Raw genomic sequence first — 7,693 nt, 5'->3', positions numbered from 1 at the left:
CATATTTGATCCCTTTTCCCCTTGACAGAGAGGAAGATCTGTTTCAGCTTGTGTATGTGTGTAGTCCGGAAGCAGGCCCATTTTGAACGTTCATTCTAAAAATATTTGGACAACTGCTTAAAAGGAAGTGAACCTTATAAACGATTGTCAGGTAGCACTTGAATGTCTTAATTCACAAAGGAAGCCTTCCACTCATGCTTTCCTCTCTTCAGCTATATCCTCTCAAGTTGCAACTCAGGATACAGACAGCTCCTAGCAGTACCCAGCCTTCTAGAGAGGAATTTGCTCTCCTGGCTCAGGCTCAACCCCTACTTAGCACTCTCAGGAGAGGCAAAGGCAGGCCGAGGTTTGGGGGTTCTGGTCTGCCTCCCAATCTCAGGGCCCTCCTCCTGCAGACCTCGTTATGCAGAGCTCTCAGTGAGTGAGAGTACATAGCAAGAGAGAAAATCTTAAGTCATTTGAAAGAAAACTTTCCCCTCTTGAAAATAGCCGTGAGTCCTCACTGGTTTTTAATCTTTTCAGAGGATCGTAACTGAGTATCCTAAAATTTATCAAATCAGGGCCTCAAACCTGAATTATTTGTTTTAGGAACAATATATCAGTGTTGGTCTGGATTTTTAGCAGATTTAGGATTATTTGGAACAAGATGTGAGACCGAGATGATAGCTTTGGGATTCTAAGGGTGGTGGAACTTGTGAACTTGCCCCAGGTCCTAGGGCACAACTGTCCCCAGGCTCTGCCTTCAGGAGAAAAAGAAAATCATGCATAAAGTTTAGAAGTGTCCCTTCTTTGAAAAGAGTTTCAAGGGTGTCCTGAGGTCAGTAAATATTCAGCATTTCTTTTCTTTTTAATTACAGCTTTATCGAGATGTAATCCACACACCAAAACTTACCCTTTTAAAGTGTATAATTCAGTGGTTTTCAGTATAGTCACAGCACTGTGCAGCCCTCACCACAATCTAATTCCAGAAAATTTTTATCACCCCAAAGAGAAACCAAGGACCTCTGGCAACCACTAATCTGCTTTCTATCTCTATGGGTTTGCCTATTCTAGATATTGCCTATATACAGATATAGAAGTTTCCTTTTATAGATACATCACAGAAAAAAGAGAATTTATGATCAAAATGTCATCAGCGCTCACCTTCCCACTACATTCATTGTCCCCGCACGCCTCCAAAGGAGATCCTATAAACTCTTCTTAATCACCCAATACAGACTTAATTATTTTAGCCTCTGGAGAAAGAAAAAATTCTGGTTAATAGGTTAACCAGAAGACTTAAATAATTTAAAGACCCTCTTCCCTAAACATGTATAACTGATGAAGGTTTGTATATCTAGACCGCACGCTAAGTCAAAGTGTGATCTGGATCCAGGCAACTTATTCTGCTAACTGCTCTGTGCAGTTCCACATGCAGCGCTGTCCATGTTGTGTTCTGTGCAGACGATGCTCCCTGGAATTGTGCAGCACACAACTTTCACTGTTATACTTGGCAGCCCTGAACTCTGGAGTGTAAATTACAGTTAAAAGACTTGACTCACACTCAAATATATCTACCCTGTAAAAAAATTTTTTTTCTTTTTAACAGGTAGAAGCTAATGAGTGTCAAAGGCAATAGGGTTGTGGTCAAAAGGAACCTCCCCAACTTCACTGCTCACGTTGGTTTTCCTGATTACCAGCGAGCCTGTCACGAGACATCTGAGTTTGTTGCTAGGCACTTTGCAGCATCAATGTACCTTTCATCTCCCTAGGCCACAGAACACTCTGGGCTGGGTGGTGAGATGGCTAACAGGCCCTCCTCACCTCCTAAGAGGACCAATCTCATGACAAAAGGGTGGCTCAGGATCTTCTGAGTGGAGAGTCACTACACTCAGTCCTTCTAGAAACAGAAGGGCAATGATGGCCAGGACTGAAAGAGGCCAGGCACCAAAAAGTGCAATACTGTATGTGGAATTATTCCATTTATACTAACAAACTGGTCTCCACAATTAGAAGTCAGTTTAGTATCCTCCCTCTGGTGGAGAGAGGGGCCAGCAGTTAGGAAAGGGACAGAGGGGCCTCTAAAAGTGCTGGCAATGTTCCAGATCTGGAGTTTGCTTTGTGATAACTCATTAAATTGTACACATGTTTTATGTACTTTTCCATAAGTCAATAAAAAGAAAAAAAATAGGGAAAAAAAAGGGATAGAGAATAGAGAGCAGGACCCAGCAGAAGATCTAACTCTGTAGTGGTTACCGGTCACTTTGGGTGACCATTTCTTTTCTTAGGTATCCTATGGCTCGTTTGAAATTCAGCTAATTGCATCTTGGTCATCCAGAGCAGGTGTCAGCCAGCTATGGCCCCCAGGCCAAGTCCGGCTCCCTGCTTGTTTTTGTATGGCCCTCAGGCACAGTTCCAACAGACTTGCATTGTGAGCTGCAGAGATCAAGCTCGGATGGCCCCCTTCCACCCATGTCAGGGCCAACTTCCCCATTAGACATGTACACACAGGGCCTAGGGCCCACAAACACATTATTTTTTAAATCAGAAGAAAAGACTATAATCCAGCTGAATTATATTTGTCTTTATACCAACATAGTTATACAATATAATCTTTTATATGTTTTAATGAAGGGCCCATGAAGGCAAAAGTACCAGGGTCCCAGGCAAGTCATGCAGCCCTGGGCCCCGCCATTCTGCCCTCTGCTCCCAGCACCAGCCTTCCTGGTTGGCTGTCTCATCTTGCCCCTGCCTAGGGCCCATGCTGGTCACCACCTGCATATTTGGGACTTTGCTATTGGAAACTGCTGGGGACCAGGAAGTGAAATGCCAGTCTAGGAGTCTGTAACTCCATGAATTGTCTACTCTCCAGCAAGTGGCCCAAGTTGAGCTGACCAGACTTGTATCACTTGTGTCTAGGTGACACTGGCAGAGTGAAACTGACCGTGGTAGCTAAACCTCTTCTCCTCACTGTCCATCAAGACCCTCCCCTTCAGGCCGGTGGCTCTTTGTCCTGAGAATGTCTCCATCTGATGGCAATTGTGTATCAAGCATGTCCACCACTGGGGATGGCCCATTCCACGTAAGTGGGGCAGAGCAGAGTTTTCTATCATATAAGAACCTACATGATATCCTCAATTTTGCCTCTTGTACCAGAAAGCCTAAATAACTTACAATCTGGTCCATTATGGAAAAAGTTTGCCAACTCTTGCTCTAAAGAAAATATATACCCATTCCCGACCCCTTTGCCACGGGTATTGTTTGGTGGAGACTGAAAAGCCACATAAACCATGCTGTAATGTTCAGTCTAAGAAACAGGGCTCGGTCATCCCAATCCTAGGACAAGGGCCAGGGGTTTGTTGGTTGACTGGTTGGAATGTCTGCTAGCTGGAAGACAAAGTAAGGCATGTGTTTGAGGGAGACTCCAACATGGCCCCAATGATCCCTGCCTGCTAGTGTTCATATCCATGTCCAGCTCCCATTCACACCAAACAGGCCTGATCTGAGTAAGACAGTCTTTGAATGGGAACCTGGCCTTTAGCCACAAATGCTACTTACTAGAAAAACCTATGTGGTCACTTCATCTTAAATCCTCAGATGCCCACGGAGAGAAGAGAAAAAGCAAAATTCACAAGAATAAATGGGGCAAAGTAGAAAGCCCTACCTGGTGGAGGCTCATTAGAATCACCTGAGCTTAAAAAAATGACTGTGCCCCAGCCACAGAGATTTTGATTTCACTGGCCTAGTTTTGGGTCTGGTTATTTACATTTTAAAAAAAGTAATCAGGGATGTGAACTGCTGGGCTAGTGTGATATTGTGATTTATAATAGATATTTGGTCATTCAGGTGACCAAAATATATTTCTCATATATATTTGGTCTTTATCCACAGTTCCTGGCTCACAGCTCCCCAAACTCTTGCAATTTCCTGAACAGGTATGAGCAATGGGAGCATCTTTGTTATGCCAAAGTCTTTTGTCCTCAGTTCCTGAAATTGCTTGAGAGCCATAAAGGTGAAATGGGTGCCCTGTTATTCATAACCGGCCCCCTTTCACCACAAGTGGGTCTCTGTTAATGAGATAACTATTAGAAAGCACCTAAGGCCAGGGGCTGGTTGTCAGGAGAACCAACACTGTGATTGGAGGGTAGGAACTTTCAGTCCCACCCACTGACCTCCTGGGAGAGTGGCTGGAGGTTGAATCAATCACCAAATGGCCAGTGATTGAATTAATCATGCCTGTGCAATGAAGCTTCCATAAGAAACCAAAAGGGATAGGGTTTAAAGAGCTTCCAGGTTGGTGAACACGCGGAGGTGAGGGGACAGTGGCGTCCTCAGAGAGCACAGACACCCCTTGACCTTGTCCTAGGCGTCTCTACCATTGGGTTGTTCCTGGGTTACATTCTTTCATAACAAACCAGTGATCTGGTGAGTAAACGGGTTTCCTGAGTTCTGTGAGCTACTCTAGCAAATTAACTGAACCCAAGGAGGGGTTTGTGGGAACCCCTGATCTATAGCCAGTCAGTCAGGAGCACAGAAGACAACCTGGGCTTGCAACTGGCATCGGAATCGGAGGCAGTCTTGAGGGACTGAGCCCTTAACCTGTGGGATCTGATGCTGTCTCCGGGTAGAGAGTGTCAGAATTGAGCTGAATTGGAGGACACCCAGCTGGTGTTGGAGACTTGCTGGTATATGTGGGGGCATATCCCACACACACTGGAATTTGGTATTAGAGTTGCAGTTAGCCACTTTATGTCCTTTCTTAGGTCAGGTGCCTTCTCTCACTTTCTAGTTAGTGCTATTGACAAGAAGCATCTCTAGGTGCCTTTCAGTCCCTATGTTCAACTTTCCTGACATCGGGGAGGATCGTTTTATGAACATTATAGATGTCTAACTAATGTACTATATACTTGAAACTAACTAAATAAATTTATTTAAAATAAATATATATATATATCTCCAAGCGATAGTGCTGGAGGGGCCACAAACGTTCCAGGGAAGAGTGTGAGGTTAGATGTCGAAACAAGCACCTTTAAGGAAACGGATGAGGAAATGGCAAAAATCAGCAGTCTGGTGAGGAGTGCTGGAACCCCGCCGACTGATAAACATCAGAGTGCACAGGAGGAAGAGGTCAAAAATGTGAACAGGATCTAAGGAGAGTGTCCTGGGGGATCTAAGGAGACTGCAACTTCAGGGGATTTGAAGAGAAGAATGTCACAACAGATCTCCTTGAGCCCAGGCTGAAGAGCTGTGACTTGGATAGAGTAATCTTTGGTAAGAATTCCAAGTTACCAACAGAATCCATTCTAATTACAAAAAGCAAATAATCATTGGTTATAATGTACTGGTAAGGAGCATACAGAATTTCTGAGAAGGATAGGGAAAGAGATGGGTTGCTAGTAGCCAGGAACAATGCAGCTAAGAATTCTGAGTTCCAAAAATGTTCTAACCGAAGTTCCACTGCTACCACTGCCCACCACCCCACATCTGGGAGACTTAGGAGCCAGGCAGTGGAACCCTTCCCAAACCCCACACTTCCCCAGACCTGCTGCAACCTGGCCTCCCAATGTAGCTCTACCCTATATTCCTCACTTCCACCTTCCCAGGCTCACCTTCTGAGTTTCACACAGGTGTCCCTGTTTGGCAGAGCTTCAAGGAAGTCCAGAAAAGTGGTTTCTAGTTCTTCAGCCTTTACAGCTCGGGAAGGTAGAGGAGTTAGAATGGACCTTGAGGGGCCAACGGGCAGGGCCTGTCACAGCTCTCACTTACAGGACACATCCTCCTATTCCAGAAAGGGCTGGATTCCCCTAAATGCCTGTCATCTGACAAATGGAAACTTTCATGAGTGAATGAATATTTCAAACCCTCTCACAGTGCTACCCTCTGGCCAGTGGACCTCCTGTGGTATCACTATTCGTTCAGCAATATTTTACTGATATTTGAGTATTTTATTGCATTTATCCCTTTTTTTCCTATCAAATGAGCAAAAAACAGAGAAATCAGAGTAATGATATTTGTGGTAAGAAGCAGCGGACTCATAACTTCAATAAAACTCAAATGAGGAGAGAGAAAAAAATGACATAGATAGAGGCTCTACTCATCCCTCTGGCGACCAAATCAAAGTTGCGATGGAAACAAGAAGCAGCAACAAGGAAAAATCGCCTGGGATCTAGATGAATTAGCCACACAACCATGGAGAAATCCAAGAAATCACCCTACAATGGCAGAAGGTAGGACAGGGCGAGGACACGGGGCTGTCCAGTCTCCAGTGGCTGAGCGAGACGGAGGCTGCGGCAGTGGCAGAGGCAGATGCCTCTTAAAGGGGCCGCTTCCGCTAGCGGATTTTCACGTTGACGGACCTATTCACTCTGAGCACCAGTGCCCATTCAGCCTCGCGCAACAGGCAAGAGGGACTTACAGGGAGATATCGTTGGAGTAAGGGCTGAAGTAAGACTTGCTTGGTACAGAAGTGCTGGTGGTATCCATTATTCTCTGTTGAGCCCTTCCCTCTACCAATGCGCCGGACACAGCACCAGCACCGCCATAGCTGTGACATCATCAAACTGGATAACAGACGTCGCTCTGCCCAGACGAATCCCTGAAACCCCGCCTCCCTCAACTCCAGCCCCACCCAGGCAACATCCAGGTGTATCCTCAGCGAGTCAGGTGCTCCTAGCTGAGCAGCGCCTAGACTCACACTGGAGGCAGCTGGACTCGGTTTCTGGTGGCCTTTTGAGGCTAGTATAAGCACAGCATCTATGGATTGCTTGCTGAATCTTGACAGGTGGCCTGGAAGGGTAGAGACTTGAGCTAAATTTGGCCTTCAGTTGGACCTCTCTCAGGACTGTGACACTGGACACCTACTTCATAAATCCACACTGATAAGACCGGGAGATTTAGGAGCTTTGCTTAGCACGTAGAAACAGACATGGAAAGGCAGCCAAAATGGGAAGACAAGCAGAAACCATATGACAGAACAGAACAGAGATCCAGATATAATGGAGTCAAGTAATCTAACAGATGCAGAGTTCAAAACACTGATTATAAAGATGCTCAATGAACTTTTGGGAAGTGTAGATAAATTCAATGAGAACTTCATTAAAAAACAAAAATAGAAATTTAAAAAACAAAAATGGAAATTATAAAAGAGAACCAGTCTGAAATGAAAAACACATTATCTGAGATGAGAAGTATATTAAATGGAATAAACAAAGGAATAAACAAAGTGTATAAAGAAAAGGATCAAATGCCTTATCTCAAGGATGGGAAAGCCAAGGACACACAATCGGAATAGCAAGAGATGAGATACCGAGACTATAAAAATAATTTAAAGAGCACATGGGACACTTTTAAGGGTCCAAATATCTGTCTGATCGACATAACTGAAGAAAATCAAGATGTCGAACAGCTGTTTAAAGAAATAATGATGGAAAACTTCCCTAACCTGGTGAAGGAAATGGACATAAAGCTCCAGGAAGCTCAAAGAATTCCAAAAATCAGGGATCCAAAGAGGTCCACACCAAGACATGTTATAATTAAGATGCCAAAGGTTAAATACAAAGAAAGAATATTAAAACCAAGAGAAAAACAAATAATTACATATAAGGGAACACTCATATGACTGGCGCCTGATTTCTCAAGAGAGACTATGCAGGACGAAGGGCCTGGCAAAAAATATTCGACAGGATGAAGACCCAGTATCTACAACCAAGAATAA

The sequence above is a fragment of the Pteropus vampyrus genome, unplaced genomic scaffold, assembly GCF_000151845.1.
Source record: "Pteropus vampyrus isolate Shadow unplaced genomic scaffold, Pvam_2.0 Scaffold453, whole genome shotgun sequence".
NCBI lineage: Eukaryota > Metazoa > Chordata > Mammalia > Chiroptera > Pteropodidae > Pteropus > Pteropus vampyrus.
This window is presented reverse-complemented; position numbering follows the sequence as displayed.